Source organism: Salmo trutta, chromosome 12 (genome assembly GCF_901001165.1).
Source record: "Salmo trutta chromosome 12, fSalTru1.1, whole genome shotgun sequence".
In the NCBI taxonomy this organism is placed as follows: domain Eukaryota; kingdom Metazoa; phylum Chordata; class Actinopteri; order Salmoniformes; family Salmonidae; genus Salmo; species Salmo trutta.
The window spans coordinates 16,284,353-16,304,687 of NC_042968.1; positions in this window are offsets into that span (position 1 = coordinate 16,284,353).

Consider the following 20,335-nt stretch of genomic DNA (forward strand, 5'->3'; position numbering starts at 1 on the left):
GGATTGACTTGCTGATGAGAGAGCTGTCTGACTTTTTAGGGGGTCTTTAATTCACCTTTAGCCATCATTTTTGATGAAGACTGACTTGTTGAGAACAATCATTTTTGTTGGAGACTGACTTGTTGAGAACACACTACAGCTGTCTGTCCTACATTATTGTAGCTATGCCCTTGCACCAGAAGATGTCAGTGTACTACTCTTTTTTAGTTAAATGTTTTTTTAACAAAAAAACTGAACTCAAATAGTAACAAAGCATCATGATGTGATGATGATCATTACACAGCACTCTCTGCATTGTAATTCTCCATTTAGGCACACCAACTCCTCACTTAAATGGACAATGAAAGAATGATGAACCAGGACTTAATTATTGGGTGATGGTAGTCTGATCATCAGATAATTAGGTCTTACAGTCAATATAATAGTAAATGTGCTTGTGACAGGCGCAAGTTATATATGTTAATTACCTGTGAACAGGTAGCCTAGCGGTTAAAAGCATTTGGCCAGTAACTGAAAGGTCGCTGGTTGGATTCCCCAAGTCAGCTAGGTGAAAAATAATTCAATGTGCCCTTGAGCAAGGCACTTAACCCTAATTGATGCTGTAAGTTGCTCTGGATAAGAGTGTCTGCTAAATCACACAAAAAAAAATATTCTAATGGATGGAATCTTTGGAACTATCACGATGCAGCGAGCCCCTCAGTTCATCTAAGAATGGCAGCTGTGTGGGGAGATGAGGCTGAACAGAGGGGGGTCCAGTCAGAGGAGAGGAAGATGAGAAAGGCCTCAAATTCAACTGGACAACCAGAATGGGATTCATTGAGCATGCCAAACGTTAAAAGTTAACAATCAAGGCAATCCCTGAGGAGTAAGCCTGTTACCGAGAGATGAGCGAGTGCAGCTTACTGAACGAGGAGAATGCAGTGCTGTCAGCTCCAATCACACTGTCACAAGGCCTGCCCTGCAGCTCAAGAGAAAAAACATCCCTGTGGCCCTTCTTCAAACCCCAAACAACTACCCAGGCAGATATTGTGAGTACATGAGCACTGCAGTGCAGGATACAAGCAACAGTCATGAGCAGACTAAACCTCTGAGATCTGTTACATTTAGAACAAGGTGATTTCCACATGACCCAACTCTGTTTTTGGTTTATTTCATTTCATAAAATGTTTATTTAAATTCAGAAAATCATTGAAAGTTGTTGAAATTATATAGGCAAGATGGGCTTTACACTTTTCAGCAGCAAATTACACTGAGTGTATAAAACATTAGGAACACCTTCCTAATATTGAGTTGCTCCTGTCATCTACTACCATACCCCGTTCAAAGAAACTTAAATATTTTGTCTTGCCCATTCACCCTCTGAATGGCATACATACACAATCCATGTCTCAATTGTCTCAAGGCTTAAAAATCCTTCTTTAACCTGTCTCCTCCCCTTCATCTACACTGATTGAAGTGGATTTAATAAGTGACATCAATAAGGAATCATAGCTGGATTCAAGTGTTCTTAATGTTTTGTACACTCAGTGTACGTCGGCATTCATTTTGCCACTACCAAACTAGAGTATATTGGCCACCAGATGGTAGTAGACACCAACATTATATTCCATAAACCTCATATTTACAAATTGTATTTTTCAAGATGCTGTAATAGGCAAGGCAAATGGCCATCACTAGAGGAGCAGGCTTTCTGACAAATACCTGCCAAATTACATGCATAGGAAGCCTACAAAACTAAGGCATTCCACACTGCTTTAGTCATTAGCAGCTTAAGGGGATGATGTCAAGCCCTCTTTTTCTCTCTAGAGGGGCAGGAGTGGATGGAGGTGACCCTGAGGAGAGGCTGTCTGAATTGATGTTCTCCACATGCCACTATCCCCAGCCTGTTGTGGCTCCTCTTCTGTCTGGAGTCAGTGCTCATTGACACCATGATCCATCTTCATCCTCAGATGCAGATTGGGATTTAGGGAGATTGCATTTTTAGAAATACCTACAACCTCGTGTCTGCCAGTGAGGGATGGCTGTGGGATTGGGGTTATAGCAACACTGCAGTTGCATCATTCACATAAATAGTGGCATGAATGCAGGCAAGCATTATTAAAAACATATGTCACTGTAGCACCTCCCATGTGTGCTCTGAACTGGTGCGGCGCCACTTGTCACCCACTGTCATTGAGAATCATAGGCTTCGGATGTGTGCGAGTGTGCTGACATACTGGCTTGTGCTGACATACGGGTTAGCGGTCCAAACACTTAAAAGACACACCCTAGCCCCTCAGCCCTCAAATTAAGTGGACACTTCTGATGACGTATCATGACGTCTGACGAGTATACACTTGCAGGGCAAGGGGCGAGGGAGAAAGGAACGATTTTTAAATGGACCGCCCTTGCCCGGAAATTCGTCACTCGTTCATCCCGCGATGATTGTGTTTTCAGCCACCAGAAGCTTGTGGGTGCTTCATATGCGCTACAGTCAATTATGATTGTATGTCTACTTATATTAACTATATAATTATGAATATACGCCTACTGTATGATAGCGAGTGAATTAATTAGCTAACTAACCTTAGCCTGCCTAGCTGGAACTTCTGAAGAAGGAAAATGTTTTATTTCTACAATTTTCAAAAGATAACCAAACAACAACATCATTACTGTTATGGGACGTGTTTGTGCCGTCTTGTGCATTAGTAGCACAATTTCTAAACATTTTACATTCGTTTTAACTTATGTTGACTTCTCTGTTGATGTTGTTTTTAAGTTTTGGCGGAGTTTTCTTAGCGGATGAATAATCGTCACAAATTGAGTTATGGGGAGTTTCAGGCCCCGGAGTGAACATAATTGTACACTTGCAAAGTCGACTGAAAACAAGGGCTTACGTTGCAAACTTCCCTTGCTTGGCTAATCATTTGGACCGCCCTCCAAGATGGCGACGGGGATTCTCCCAAGGGCATAAGGCGAGGATAAGTGGACGAGGGTGTTTCTCATAAGTGTTTGAACCGCTGCCACTGTATGTTCATTAGTGGCTTTGTGTGTAATGTATTTACAAAGTTGCTTCCATCCATAGAGAACCATCAACCCTATCGTAAATATATTACAGCTTAGCCATATCGTGTCCAAAATCACACTCCCTAAATCACTGGGCAGATTGAATTGCTCTTGATTAATTTGGAGAGGGACTGAATGGGACTGGAGTGGATGTGGCTGGCGGGGATGAATAATTAGCATAAACACACTTGGTCCCATTCCTACATTTCATTACCTACTACTCCCATGGTGCTGTCCTATTGATTGGAATAGCAATTTTTGAATTGACCATTACACTTTTGTGATTAACATCTCTCAGCTGTTAACCTCACTAACTAACACTTCATACCTGTGCATTTACCCAAGCATGGTAAGACTTTTGATTGTGTTGACATTAGGTAACCAGTGGGTAAGTCTGTGGATCCAAAAGCCACATAAGGCCCCAATTCTTATACCACAGAACACCAAGTAGGGAGAACAGAAGGTATGTAAAGGTTGCCTGAACTCCACGACCCATCTGGCAGGTCTCTCAGGAGGCTCTGCAAAGGCCAGGGTTCCAGCCCTGTGCACAGGGTCATTTATTTTTGTGGCTTTGGGCAGGGAATGGGGGTGGTAGTGTTCCTTGGCATGTGTGTACATGTTTTCTTACACTAGCAGGACCAGAATGTCCTGACAAGTCACCAGAATATCCTGAAAAGGTAGGAAAACAAGAATTTGTTAAAATGATATTTTAGACTTAAAGGTTAAGGTTAGGTTTAGGGGTTAGGGGAAAATAGGATTTTGAATGGGAATTCATTTTTATTCCCCAAAAAGTCCAGAAAATTCACATAAAAAAAGCTGTGTGTGTGTGTGAGAGAGAGAGAGAGAGAGATGAACGGGCTAAAGAGGTGATGATATTGGTCAAATAATAATTCATTTTGAGTCAGTCTCAGAATTATACATGGGTTTATCGGTCAGTTGAAGAAAGGGTTTGTATTTTCCTTTAGTGTCTCTATTCACAAAAATAATATTGTTGCATTTCAAGAGAATCTCAGATTTAATATTGCAGGAAGATTTGGGGTTTTATCAATTTAATAGTTTGCATAATTTCTAATCCCCCTTATTTTTTGTATTTGCCCAACCCTACCACCCTTCCCTGATTGGAGTAAACTAATGAACAGCAATACTTCTGCTGCTACTTACAGCTATTTTCACTCACTTGTACATGTAATAAAAAAATTATACATATATTCCTAATTTCCTCTTTCTGCAAGTGCTGGATTTTCACCTACAGTGGCCAATCCACCATTCATTCTCATTTTAAATCCAACCCTCCAATGTCCACAGATTAAGCAATCTTTCCTAGTATAATGCCATTTGCTATTTTCTCAAAACATCCCTCCGTTTTACTGCAATTCCTTACGAGGGTCTTGAACCTCCCTATTTGTAACATTATCGATATTGCCCTAAAAATAAATACATTACCCAAGAGTATAATGATATTTCCCATTGACTGATCGTGGTGTTTCAGATCCCCTAACAATACAGTTTGTAGGTCCATCTGAACCCTGATATTATGACACAATATACAGTAAGTACTGCAAGGCATCATTGATATCGGAAAAGGTTACAAAAATATGTATTCTTTTGGTGGTATTTGAGGTCGTCACATTTATCACTTTATATGAGTGAGAACAGAGCTAAAGTCACTCCTCGTGACATTTTAAGGATTGGCCCAGACCCCAATAACAGTACCATCGACCGAGAGAATAATACCAAGTATTATTAACCACAAAAACTAAATTATGATCCTGACCTTATCCTCTTTTTATAGAAACGGCACTTGTTATACACTGAGTATACCACCACCCAGCATATACTAAAAGACAGCTTTTATGATAGCAATATTTCTCCCTCTCTTGAGCACACCGTAATTGCATGTGACCACCATGAAACCACTGAACCATTCATTGTTAGAATAAACTCAGCAAAAAAAGAAACGTCCCTTTTTCAGGACCCTGTCTTTCAAAGATAATTCGTAAAAATCCAAATAACTTCACAGATCTTCATTGTAAAGGGTTTGAACACTATTTCCCATGCTTGTTCAATGAACCATAAACAATGCATGAACATGCACCTGTGGAACAGTCATTAAGACACTAACAGCTTACAGACGGTAAGCAATTAAGGTCACAGTTATGAAAACTTAGGACACTAAAGAGGCCTTTCTACTGACTCTGAAAAACACCAAAAGAAAGATGCCCAGGGTCCCTGCTCATCTGCATGAACGTGCCTTGGGCATGCTGCAAGGAGGCATGAGGACTGCAGATGTGGCCAGGGCAATAAATTCCAATGTCCGTGCTGTGAGACGCCTAAGACAGCGCTACAGGGAGACAGGACGGACAGCTGATCGTCCTCGCAGTGGCAGACCACGTGTAACAACACCTGCACAGGATTGGTAAATCCGAACATCACACCTGCGGGACAGGTACAGGATGGCAACAACAACTGCCCGAGTTACACCAGGAACGCACAATCCCTCCATCAGTGCTCAGACTGTCCGCAATAGGCTGAGAGAGGCTGGACTGAGGGCTTGTAGGCCTGTTGTAAGACAGGTCCTCACCAGACATCAGTGGCAACAACGTCGCCTATAGGCACAAACCCACCGTCGCTGGACAAGACAGGACTGGCAAAAAGTGTTCTTCAATGACTAGTCGCGGTTTTGTCTCACTAGGGGTGATGGTCGGATTCGCGTTTATCATCGAAGGAATGAGTGTTACACCGAGGCCCGTACTCTGGAGCAGGATCGATTTGGAGGTGGAGGGTCCGTCATGGTCTGGGGCGGTGTGTCACAGCATCATCGGACTGAGCTTGTTGTCATTGCAGGCAATCTCAACACTGTGCGTTACAGGGAAGACATCCTCTTCCCTCATGTGGTACCCTTCCTGCAGGCTCATCCTGACAGGACCCTCCAGCATGACAATGCCACCAGCCATATTGCTCGTTCTGTGCGTGTTTTCCTGCAAGACAGGAATGTCAGTGCTCTGCCATGGCCAGCGAAGAGCCCGGATCTCAATCCCATTGAGCACTTCTGGGACCTGTTGGATCGGAAGGTGAGGGCTAGGGCCATTCCCCCCAGAAATGTCCGGGAACTTGCAGGTGCCTTGGTGGAAGAGTGGGGTAACATCTCACAGCAAGAACTGGCAAATCTGGTGCAGTCCATGAGGAGGAGATGCACTGCAGTACTTAATGCAGCTGGTGGCCACACCAGACACTGACTGTTACTTTTGATATTGACCCCCCCCCTTTGTTCAGGGACATATTATTCCATTTCTGTTAGTCACATGTCTGTGGAACTTGTTCAGTTTATGTCTCAGTTGTTGAATCTTGTTATGTTCATACAAATATTTACATATGTTAAGTTTGTGAAAATAAAAGCAGTTGACAGTGAGAGGACATTTCTTTTTTTGCTGAGTTTATATGCATGACTGTGTTGGTTTATATGCTGTTCATGTATTATTTTTCCTGTGGTGTTAAACATAAAGCTCTCACCTCTTTCCCCGCAAGAGCAGATCAGCACATCATTTTTGGGCAAGTCGAGCCAGCAGAAAATATAAAAATATCTTGTGACACCGTCAAAGTGCAGACAAAAAAAATGAATGTCTTTCTTTATGATTGAGGAGCTGACGTGTAGTTTATCAAAGGGTGTGCGTGGTGCGCTCTAATAAAGAGGCAGATTGGTGTTGTCTCTGGTGATTTATACTGGACTTCTGTCCTCTGTGTGTACCGGAGGAGAGAGAAGTTAATTAAAACACAGACATTCGTCTCCTCATTTCAGCCTGGACAGGCCCAGCAAATCACAACCCCAGCATTTACAGTCTTTATAATTTTTTTACGACAAAGCCCAGCGCTGCTTGCTTTAAAAAATGGTTATTGAGGGTCTGCGATTCCTGCTTAGGTCTTTTCCTCACAACCAGCCTATAAGAGACGGATGACAACACACTTAGTGCTGGCCTACTCTTTTTGGTACCACAAAATCCCTTCATTTGTGTGTAGTAATTAAAATGCTGTTTTTGAAGAAGGTGCCAGCATCGTTCTTGATAAACAGCTAATGACCTGGCTCAGTCTCAGTAAGTGGAATTAATAACATGGAAAAACTTCCCTGTTCATCCATTTGGCACATTGAGTCTACAGTGCAACCCTCAGGATACTGTATTGATTGCCATTTGTCTACCATGGCCCACTTTCATCAACAGGATCTGCCACATCTAAAGGATTAAAGATCATCATTCAGACAAAAAATCTGTTCTATCACACAAAGTTAAACTCCTGTGGGGAAAGATAGGATTTCTCATCACCGGAGGTGTTTCGAGGTCTGACTGTGGATCACAAAGGCTATTCCTCAAACTTCAGTCTTAATTACTGTGGCCTGTCCTGATAACTGCATATTCGAGAGCAGTTTGTCACAGGAGGCAGCCCCATTCCCAACAACAAGGAAGAGCAATATCCACTTTTCTTTGGGGGAACAGTGAGAATACAGCTCCCAGGGAGAGACCAAGAGAGAGCAAGCAGCGGCATCCAGGACACACGGCACAAGGAGCCCACGCCCCTGCTGTATCCCAGGCTTGGCGTGGTGCTGCTGCCTGCACTGTGCATCGGCCTGGTGATAGAGATGGCAGCTCATTTACAGAGAGGCTCTCAATCTCTCACTCTCAGTACGGGAGGACCACCAGGCATCGCTGCCTGGCTTCATTAGGGCTGTACATCACCAGGCAATAAGATTGATGGAAATGAACTAGCAAGATTTAGAGAGAAGGCATGCAGCCTCTCATATTGGCAGAATGGACACAGCCTGTCTTGCTGTCATGTTACTCTGCAAGAAACCTGACCTTATATGAGTTAAAGTTTTTCTCAGTAAATTTGATTATATGTGAGTACAGCAATGCAGGTTGTAAGAGAAAGGGAAAGGGGGATACCTAGTCAGTTGTACAACTGAATGCATTCAACTGAAATGTGTCTTCCACATCCAGCTCAACCCCTCTGAATCAGAGAGGTGCGGGGGGCTGCCTTAAATCGACATCTACGTCTTCGGCGCCCGGGGAACAGTGGGTTAACTGCCTTAGCCTCTGTTGTATAGCTTGTGCCAGGGACGTCAAAATATTTTGAAATATAGTTTAACACGACCCAGAACTGTCAGCATTTCAGACACCTTTTTTACCATTAGAATGTCTTTCACCTACCCCTGTAAATGCAGAACCAGTCTTTGTTCCTGAGATCTGACATGCCCTGACATAGTAGACTCCTGAGGGCGTTAGTTCTACTTTGACTACATTCTAACACTAACTGTCCCTCTGTGGAGTGTGGAACTCCAGATGACCTGCTGCTTGTCCATGCAACGACAACTTACGTCTTGTACCTTGTATGTTTTTATATTTATTTAGCCAGGATAGTCCACTCAGTAACAATTGCCACTGTTTTCCAGGGAGTATCACAATGTCCCCTTACACTCAAAGCACAAAGTCTCTCACTCAAAATCCACTCAGAGTCAAATCAAATCAAATTTATTTATAAAGCGCTTCTTACATCAGCTGATATCTCAAAGTGCTGTACAGAAACCCAGCCTAAAACCCCACACAGCAAGCAATGCAGGTGTAGAAGCACAGTGGCTAGGAAAAACTCCCTAGAAAGGCCAGAACCTAGGAAGAAACCTAGAGAGGAACAAGGCTATGCGGGGTGGCCAGTCCTCTTCTGGCTGTGCCGGGTGGAGATTATAACAGAACATGGCCAAGATGTTCAAATGTTCATAGATGACCAGCAGGGTCAAATAATAATAATCACAGTGGTTGTTGAGGGTGCAGCAGGTCAGCACCTCAGGAGTAAATGTCAGTTGGCTTTTCATAGCTGATCATTCAGAGTCCCTTGGAGGGCCCTGTGTTTGTGATGAGCGCTCCAGAACTGGATGAGAGACGCTTGTGAGAGAGCAGTGGTCATAGAGGAGCTCAACCACCTATCCATTATCATCAGGCTTTCAGCATATCTCAGGAAAACACCCAGATCACAACAGTGACAGATATAGAGCCAGCTGTAACGGCACTGTACCCGACCTTCTGAACCAGGATCGACTTCACCTGATGGTGGTGGTGAATGGTGCCAGAGGGGATGGCTGCCATGTTACGGGCTCCTAACCAACTGTGCTATTTTGTTTGTTTTTTCGCATTGTTTGTAACTCATTTTGTACATGATGTTGCTGCTTCTGTCTCTTATGACCGAAAAGAGCTTCTGGACATCAGAACAGCGATTACTCACCTCGAACTGGACGAAGATTTTTTCTTTAACGAGTCCGACTCGAAGGATATACTGCTTTCTCGAGACCAGGACTAAATCCCCGTCATTCGCATGAAGAAAAGATGGAAAGCTAAGCTAAGGACCCTGGGACTAAACACCTACCTCTGCAACTGGATCCTGGACTTCCTGACAGGCCACCCCCAGGTGGTAAGAGTAGGCAACAACATCTGCCATGCTGACCCTCAACAATGGGGTCCCTCAGAAGTGCCGTGCTTAGTCCCCTTCTGTACTCCCTGTTCACCCACAACTGCATGGTCAAACACAACTCCAACACCATCATTAAGTTTGCTGACGACACAACAGTGGTAGGCCTGATCACTGACAACGATGAGACAGCCTATAGGGAGGTCAGAGACCTGGCAGTGTGGTGCCAGGACAACAACCTCTCCCTCAATGTGAGCAAGACAAAGGAGCTGATCATGGACTGCAGGAAAAGGCGGGCAGAACAGGCCCCCATTAACATTGACGGGGCTGTAGTGCAGCTGGTCGAGAGTTTCAAGTTCCTTGGTGTCCACATCACCAACAAACTATCATGGTCCAAACCCACCAAGACAGTCGTGAAGGGGGCACGACAACACCTTTTCCCTCTCACGAGACTGAAAAGATTTGGCATGGGTCCCCAGATCCTCAAAAAGTTATACTGCTGCACCATCGAGAGCATCCTGACCGGTTGCATCACCGCCTGGTATGGCAACTGCTCAGCATCTGTCCGTAAGGCGCTTCAGAATGTAGTGCGTATGGCCCAGTACATCACTGGGGCCAAGCTTCCTGCCATCCAAGACCTATATACTAGGCGTGTCAGAGGAAGGGCCAAAAATGTTTCAAAGACCAGTCACCCAAGTCATAAACTGTTCTCTCTGCTATCGCACGGCAAGCGGTACCGGAGCACCAAGTCTAGGACCCAAAGGTTCCTTAACAGCTTCTACCATCGAGCCATAAGGCTGCTGAACAATTAATCAAATGGCCACCCAGACTATTGACGTTGACCCCCTCCCCAGTGAAAATAGTTTAAAAGTTGAATTGCAACGGTGTTTCTTCTTTCTCCACAATGTGAAACAACAACAAAGAGTGGCCATCTTTGCCCTTCTCTGTCTGGAAGGACTAAATAGGAAACGCGGACACCTAATCAGAGAGGTGTGGGGGGCTGCCATAATCGACATCCATGTCTTCGGCGCCCGGGACTTGGAGGAGATAGTAAGTTATGCCTTCTGTCTACATAAGTAATTGTTCATTGACCTGAATCCCCCTTTTTCTTATAATGAATGGCTACAAAGAGAAAAGCTACATTCCAACTATTCAAAGTCATCGCAGGCAACAAAATACATAAGAAATAAAGTACTATGCTATCTATCTTTGAGGTTATTGCAGTGATTTGGCACTGAGAATATCATCCTCAAAGCATTCAAATGGTAAATAACTTTTTAAAGACATGACTCAAGCTGCTGATAAGCATTGCAACAAAAAAAATACAATTAGAGTAAAAACCCACTAATCATTCCAAGTATCACCCGGTCGGCTTAAGTGCTTCCTCAAATGGCCCCCCAGAGGACCGTTACTCTGTTAAAGTACATAACCAAAGACTATGTCACCTTGAACTACAGTGGCACTACAGCTGTTGCCAACCACCTCTTCAGAGCAGCAGTTAGACTGTTTTATGCATGCTGAACATTTCAGGGGTGAAGGAGAGCTGTTGGTGAGCTAGCTAGCTTATAGCTCTTGTAAGCCAGCTTTTATTTGTACATGGCAAATAAAAACAGATCAGTAATCTGTATGGTGAGTCCATCAGTAGGCTACATAAAGATGATAAACCCTATGAAAAACTAGAGAGCAAAAATGTATGTACGTATTATTGTTATCCAACCTGATACAATGTCAGAGAATAAATATTAGGAGTATAAACACTGGTTAATAAAACATGCATAATGCATTTTTCCTGACACCACCTCCAGTGTAATGGATAAATGGACTGTGTTCTGCAGCTCTAATTGAATAAGGGTTATCTAAGGATCAGCATTGTTTAATGGGCTGTCTCTGCTGCTCCTGATCCTCTATCTCTAACCAAGTAAACTACTGCCTAATCAGATTCCCTCTGAAGTCCATTTACTCTCTTGCCGGGCAGTGGCGACTGGGCCCGGCTATAGGGATGGGCTGCTGCTGGATAGGAGTGCACAGAGAGGAGTGTGGACGGTGTTGCCAATCTATCAGTTATAATGCTAATGCAGTTTTACAGGGCCAGGCAGAGGACCCGACAGCCTGACAATAGGGGAAGGAGGCCCAGCCTAAATCAATTAGCTAAGAGCACAAATATCATCTAAATCATAGCCTGCATGCCCCAGCTAGGCCCCAGGCAGTAGACCTGCAAATGAAAAGAGCAGGCAGCTTAGTCAGGCCTGGCCAGAGAGTTATGACTGGGGCGCTGACATTTAAACACACAGACACTTTTCCACCAACTCACAGGAAACTCACAACAGCAGAGACGAGAGAGCAAAGACAGGAGCCAACCCTGAGATCAAACCTCATGTAAACCTTTCCCTCTGTCAATCAAGGTGTTGTTAAAGTCTGCTGCAGTACAGCTTAATAGGTATAGTAAGAAGTAATAAAAAGGCAGGAGATTGACGAGAGGTGTTGCTGCAATACTGTATTTTGCAAAGCTAAGCATTACTTTTCATTATACATCAAGATCATCAGTGTTCAGTGTCACCCTTCTGAAAAAAGATTGCAGTCCAAAATACCATAGTCGACTGCAGCTACTGCACTTTTACTGCAGTTTCAAAACTGTAAGGAACGTGTTCTTCGGGGAAGTGCAATCCCCTGTGTTGCAGTCCAAATGAATGTATCATTAGGCCTGCACAAAGAGTCATGCTAACATTTCATGTTAACTTTTGTTTTGGATTTCCATTTCCAAGTGAACAGCCTTGCTGACAAATATTCAAAAGAAAGCCATTGACTTGAACCAAAAGTCAATGGCTTTTTTCAAATGAAAGCTGTGTGAGTATGTGTTAGTTAGTGTTAGTGTGCTATTGCATTGGCGTGAGAGTGAGAGAGTGTCTAAGGGTGTCGGGATGGTGTTGAGGGCCTTGTAACAGGGACGGCAGGAACATATGGTGACTGTGCTGGGAAACAATATGTGGCAGATAGTATTTTCCACCTATAATTCAGATCTCAGAGGAGGGTGTGAGGAAGAGAGGCCAGTCCTGGGGGCATCACTCCACCATCTGGAGCCCAGAGAGCTGTGTGACACATCCAATTTACCTCCACTGCGTAGCAGTATGACACTGCTCCACCTCTCCACCCAGCACACAGGTAGGGCCAAGGACTATGGAACACGGACTCTGTCAAAAAGGATAAGACGGACTCGTCAGTTTGGCCCCGAAAAATCCTCAAAGTGGAACAGAGTGGATTTAGTGACCTCAGGCCACTAGTCTCTCACTGGAGAACATTCGGCAGTGTTACTGCAGACGATTCATGGTTATGGCCTCTCACTGTCCTCTCATTGTATAGAATCCATACAGCATGTGCTCTGATATGTATTGCTTACTGTATGGTTATTTTGTACTCTGGTACTTTGCTTATTTTGGCATGATTGAATGCCTCAGTCACTGTGGTTCATCCTAAGACCCAAGTTATTAATTGTTACCTTACAGTACCTTCTCATTGCGGCAACTTTGTTCATGGTAACTTTTGTCTAGAGCTCGGTAACCACAACATGGATAAAAACATATTCATCAGGTATTTCATAACGTTATTATTTTGAGTCAAGTCTGGCTAAATGACTCCATTGCTTCCAGACGGACCCTTGTTATTTACATTAGACAACCACATAGACTTGGATGTCCTCCAGATCAGCAAACCAGCAGGTAATTCACCTCTTGATTGGCAGGAGGACCTAGCAGGTTAAGAGATGACAGGAATCTAACACATTATGACCCCAGCCAAGGAGACTGCTGCTGAAGCCCTGGCCCATCTCTCTGGTCAAGAGCCAACACTGGACTGTTTGTATTCCATGTCACAGCCAGATCAATGAGCACAGGATAAAATATTATAACTTTCAAGGAATCAGAGAACATTAAAAACAGATTTTATGGAGGAAATGTGTCCAACCTATAATGAATTGAGGCTGGCAGAATTAGTATTCTTTGAGGCAAATGTCTCCATATTGGAAAAATACGACGCTAATGCAATAAAAAAGGACTTGATAAAATAAACAGAATCAACCGCGAGCTGAATTAAATGGGGAGGTGAATCAAAGCAATACATTGAGGTACATATAAAGAGAATGACTTCCACCTGCACTTGAGAGTAAACAGCAAACATTAGCAAAAAGCCTTGGAATAATGACTCAGTACATGGAAGGAGAAACTCACCATAATTCTGTTTCATTTGTTGTTTTGTTGACTGTGGTTGTTTAGGGGAAAACCAAACCCCATGACATCAAGTCAAAATCTAATTTTATTAGTCACTGTAGACCTTACAGTAAAATGCTTACTTACGAGCCCCTAACCGACAGTGCAGTTTCAAAAAATACGGATCTGAATAAGAGATAAAAGTAACAAGTAATTAAAGAGCAGCAGTAAAAAATAACAATGTCAGTGAAGACAGTTGGTCAGTGCATGCTCGCAGTACACGTCCTGGTAATCCGTCTGGCCCTGCGGTCTTGTGAACGTTGACCTGTCTAAAGGTCTTATTCACATCGGCTGCGGAGAGCGTGATCACACAGTCTTCCGGTACAGCTTGTGCTCTCATGCCTGTTTCGGTGTTATTTGCCTCGAAGCGAGCATAGAAGTAGTTTAGCTCATCCGGTAGGCTCCTATCACTGGGCAGCTCTCGGCTGTGCTTCCCTTTGTATTCTGTAATGGTTTGCAGGCCCTGCCACATCTGCTGAACATCAGAGCCGGTGTAGTACGACTCAATCTTAGTCCTGTATTGACGCTTTGCCTGTTTGATAGTTCGTCAGAGGGCATAGTGGGATTTGTTATAAGCTTCCGGGTTAGAGTCCCACTTCTTGAAAGCGGCAGTTCTAGCCTTTAGCTCAGTGCGGATGCTGCCTGTAATCCATGGCTTCTGGTTGGGGTATGTATGTACGGTCACTGTGGGGACGACATCATCGATGCACTTATTGATGAAGCCAATGACAGATGTGGTGTACTCCTCAATGACATTGGAGGAATCCCGGAACATATTCCAGTCTGTGCTAGCAAAACAGTCCTGTAGCTTAGCATCTGCTTCATCTGACCACTTTTTTATTGATCTAGTCACTGGTGCTTCCTGCTATAATTTTTGCTTGTAAGCAGGGATCAGGAGGATGGAATTATGGTCAGATTTGCCAAATGGAGGCCGCGCGAGAGCTTTGTATGCATCTCTGTGTGTGGAGTATAGGTGGTCCAGAGTTATTTTCCCTCTGGTTGCACATGTAACATGCTGATAGAAATTTGGTAAAACTGATTTAAGTTTCCCTGCATTAAAGTCCCCGGTTACTAGTAGCGCCACCTCTGGGTGATCATTTTCTTGTTTTCTTATGGCGGAATACAGTTCATTCAATGCTATCTTAGTGCCAGCCTCTGACTGTGGTGGTAGGTAAACAGCTACAAAGAATATAGATGGAAACTCTCTCGGTAGGTAATGTGGTCTGCAGCAACATTATGTACAAAAATAGTAAAAAAACAAGTTACAAACAACGCAGATAAACAAACAAAAAAAACACAATCGGTTGGGAGCACTTAAAACGTCTGCGCCCTCTTACACATGCTTTGTATGGTTAGTTGATTATCTCTGGCATACACCATTAGTGGTCAGTCCAGATCAGTCCAGATCCACAGCTATCACTCACATACAGAACATTCGGAAAGTATTCAGACCCCTTGACTTTTTCTACACGCAATACCCCATAATGACAAAGCAAAAACAGTTTTTTATTAATTTTTGCAAATTTATAAAAAATAAAAACTGATATCACATTTACATAAGTATTCAGACCCTTTATTCAGTACTTTGTTGAAGCATCTTTGGCAGCAACTACAGCCTCGAGACTTCTTGGGTATGATGCTACAAGCTTGGCACACATGTATTTGGGGAGTTTCTCTTCATTCTATGCAGATCCTCTGAACTCTGTCAGGTTGGATGGAGAGTGTCGCTGCACAGCTATTTTCAGGTCTCTCCAAAGATGTTAGATCGGGTTCAAGTCCGGGCTCTTGCTGGGCCACTCAAGGACCTTCAGAGACTTGTCCCGAAGCCCCTCCTGCATTGTCTTGGCTGTGTGCTTAGGGTCGTTGTCCTGTTTGTAGGTGAACCTTCACCCTCATCTGAGCGCCCTGGAGCAGGTTTTCATCAAGGATATCTCTATACTTTGCGCCGTTCATCTTTCCCTCGATCCTGACTAGTCTCCCAGTCCCTGCCGCTGGAAAACATCCCCACAGCAAGATGTTACCACCACCATGCTTCACAGTAGGGATGGTGCCAGGTTTCATCAGACCAGAGAATCTTGTTTCTCATGGTCTGATACTCTTTAGGTGCCTTTTGGCAAACTCCAAGTGAGCTGTCATATGCCTTTTACTGAGGAGTGAGCTCCATCTGGCCACTCTACCATAAAGGCCTGATTGGTGGGGAGATGCAGAGATGGGTGTCCTTCTGGAAGGTTCTTCCATATCCACAGAGGAACTCTGTAGCTCTGTCAGTGACAATTGGGTTCTTGGTCACCTCCCTGACCAAGGTCCTTCTTCCCCATATTGCTCAGTTTGGCTGGGCGGCCAGCTCCAGGAAGAGTTTTGGTGATTCCAAACTTCTTCTATTCAAGGATGATGGAGGCCACTGTGTTCTTGGGGATTTTTAATGCTGAAGAAATGTTTTGGTACCCTTCCCCAGATCTGTGCCTCAACACAATCCTGTCTCGGAGCTCTTCGGGCAATTCCTTCAACCTCATGGCTTGGTTTTTGCTCTGACATGCGCTGTCAACTGTGGGACCTTATATAGACAGGTGTGTGCCTTTCCAAATGATGTCCAATCAATTGAATTTACCACAGGTCGACTCCAATCAAGTTGTAGAAACATCTCAAGGATGATCAATGGAAACAGGATGCACCTGAGCTCAATTTCGAGTCTCATAGCAAAGGGTCTGAATACTTATGTAAATAAGATATCTGTTTTGAAGTTTTTATAAATTTGCTAACATTTCTAAAAACCTGTTTTCGCTTTGCCATTATGGGGTATTGTGTGTAGATTGATGAGGAAAAACCTTTATTTAATAAATCTGCCTGCGGTCTCCCCCTTACTGTGGCTTACAGAGGGCCTCACCTCTCCAATAACATGGACACCAAATTGAATCACAAAGATGATGAAACACTGTCCAGATGATGTCAGGGATAGACTCCTACTAACCACACTCCCTTGTTAACTGTAAACAAGTGGGTAAAAAGATACTGTTGCATCATGGACAGATGCTGTGGGTCAGTCATGGGGGAATATTACAATCTGTGTTTCAGTTCAATTAAGGTTTGTGTTACTCCAGATTCTTGGTCCAGTGGTCCAGAGATCCTATGGGGATATAGAAAGACCCAGACCCATCTGTTTGTAAGATAACACTGGGATAATGACTTTGACCTGTCCACCCAACTTCATCATAAGTTCTCTGTCAGTGATTGAAATGACAAAACTGGTGTAGTGCTACCTATAAGTTGGGTGCTGTGATTAAAATGAGCTGAAGAAAATGATAGGAGATCCTCTATTATTCTGTGCTACAGTAAAATATAAAATGAAATAAATCTTGATAATTAAAACATATTTTTACTGTTAAAAATATTTTCATAGATCCCCATGAAACGGATGCAGAGCTAACTCCAGTTGTACTTGTCCCATACTGTTCTACACAACTCTTTGTTCTCTCTCCATCACAGGAACATGAATAATGGTGGGTGAGAAAGTGCAAATACAACCAAAAACCAATTAAGGGATAGCAGCACTTCATAAAACCCAATCTTGATCTTCGTAAGCAATATTCCTTTGCCAAGCACACCAACGATCCGCCAAGCCTTGGGTTTGTGTTTTAAAGCTTTCTGTCAAGGTTCACCCAAACACACTGTGGAGGCCAGATTCCTCCCACATTATAATGACTCCTATTCCTCTCAGTTGTGGATGCGGTGTCAGTGATGAAATGTAGCTCTGTGGTAGTAGATAAAGTGCAGCGGTGCATATCATTTCTTCAGGCAACATTGGTTCTCCAGACCACTGGCTAACACCTCAGTAATAGTATACATACATTCCTGGAGTGTATGAGTGATAGTATATGTTTTCCTCCAGATGTGTCTTATTTGTTTGGCATCCGCCCTGTCCCCCCCAGACAGATATTTCCACTGGGACCCCATGGCCCCCGGGTTACCCCTTCACTCTCCAGGCCAGTGGGTCAGGACCTTGCAAGGTCATTTCCATGTCCAGCATTGATAGGCATTTATTTGATTTGCAGAGCCCCGACCCCCATGCATTACGAGCCCCAGGAAGGAGCTGCCTGGGTTCGATTAGGTCAACAACCACAACAGTCACATATATACAGCATGGACCAAATGAGAAAATGTTGTTTCACCCAATCATCCCAGAGGTGTCCAACTATGCCGTTATCCAACCCTGATGGTATGCTGTGTCCTACATCCCTATAATTTAGACCAGGGATGGGCAACTCCAGTCCCTTGTTGTGCCTGATTGGTGTCACACTTTTATCCCAGCCACAGCTAACCTGAGTCAAATAATCAACTAATGTGTTTGTTAGGGGAGGGGGAAAAGTGTGACATCACTCTGGCCCCAGGCTCATACCTCATTTCAACCTTTTTTTCCTCAGATTCACACCACGGTTTTGAACTCCATCACACATCATTAGCAACATGCCCTGTGAATGCCTTCCTCCTGATATCTCTCTTGTTTTCTCCATTCTTTCATCTTTACACTGTCTCGATAAACTAAGTTAAAGAACTGCAAAACTTGTGATGTTATGGGTAGGCCAATAGCCTGTAATTTCTTCTTTCATCAAAACAGTGTGTTCGTCCTCAAACAGCTCAGGTTAAGCAATGAAGAGCTGTGTCTGCCTCCGTCCCATTCAGCTGTATATGCATGGACAGCCAGAGAGCGACAACAGTAGTAAAGCACATATTCAACTCAATAACATACCGGAAATGTCAGTAAAGTAGGTATTCCAAGCAGGAATTATTAAAACAGTGCCCTGAGCTTCATGAATATCCCTTAAACCTGTACAATGATATTAAGATAGAGGGCCCAGCATCCTAGTAAGTCTGAAGCAACAACAGTTGAGTGAGGGTCGGCAGGTCAGTGCAATTTTTTTTTGGAATTTAGCATATTTAACAGTGCAGGTGATGAGAAAACAAGATCCAGAGTTGTATTTACATAATAGGTCTATACACATGATTTTTGATAATTAAAAAATAAATAAAAATGTATTGTGAAAATACTACACTTGCAAAAATGATAAACAGTTGGCCAATAGCAAGATGTACAGGGGAAAAAAATGCTAAATGCATCTTTAATTGACGAAGTATCAATAAACTCACGCATCTGAATATATGGCAGAGCTATAGTAACAGCATGTTATCTAGACAAACAGCTCTTCATGAATGAGGAGAACGGGCATCTTAAAAAAGACCTGCCCTACCTGCCATAAGCCATAAACCAACAAGATCTCATGCACGGTTTGACTGCAGTATTCAACATTTGTCTATAAACGTTGAGTTTTGATGGTTAAGCTTAGGCATTAATTCCGAATGGTTAAAGTAAGGGTTAAGGTTTGGCTTAAGGTTAGGATTAAAAACAAAAAACAAAAACTAGTATCTAGCACTGGAATTGAACTTGCAATCCTCAGAGCCGGAGCTTGAGGCTTATGCCCATCCGCCATCCCCATCCATAATGCCCTAGCAAGCTGTGAGCCTACTTGATGGTAATAGCGCTCACCGTTGCCCCTAGTGGCCTGTATTGAAGGCATCTCCCAACGTTCTGGGGACCTGGACGAACGTTGAATACCGCATTGGATCTGGTGGTGACCTGGCTACATTAACCTGTTGGGGCTAGGGGGCAGTATTTGCACGACCGGATAAAAAATGAGAATATGCATATAATTAGTAGATTTGGATAGAAAACACTATAAAGTTTCTAAAACTGTTTGAATGGTGTCCGTGAGTATAACAGAACTCATATGGCAGGCCAAAACCTGAGAAGATTCCATACAGGAAGTGCCCTGTCTGACAATTTGTTCTCCTTCTGTTGCATCTCTATCAAAAATACAGCATCTCTGCTCTAACGTGACATTTTCTAAGGCTTCCATTGGCTCTCAGAAGGAGCCAGAAAGTGTAATGGGGTGTCTGCAATCTCTGGGCGAAGTACAGCAGCTCTGTTTGTGAGTGGTCAGGCTGGGAACAGTGAGACTGAGAAGCGCGTTCATGAGAATTCTCAATTTTTTTCTTTCAGCCTTTGAATGAATACAACGTCGCCCGGTTGGAATATTAGCGCTATTTTACGAGAAAAATAGCATAAAAATTGATTTTAAACAGCGTTTCACATGCTTCGAAGTACGGTAATGGAATATTTTTTACAAATTTTGTCACGAAATGCGCTCGCGCGTCACCCTTCGGATACTGACCTGAACGCACGAACAAAACGGAGGTATTTGAATATAACTATGGATTATTTGGAACCAAAACAACATTTGTTGTTGAAGTAGAAGTCCTGGGAGTGCATTCTGAACAGCAAAAGTAATTCAATTTTTCTTATAGTAAATCTGAGTTTGGTGAGGGCCAAACTTGGTGGGTGTCAAATTAGCTAGCCGTGATGGCCGGGCTATGTACTCAGAATATTGCAAAATGTGCTTTCGCCGAAAAGCTATTTTAAAATCTGACACCGCAATTGCATAAAGGAGTTCTGTATCTATATTTCTTAAAATAATTGTTATGTATTTTGTGAACGTTAATCGTGAGTAATTTAGTAAATTCACCGGATGTTT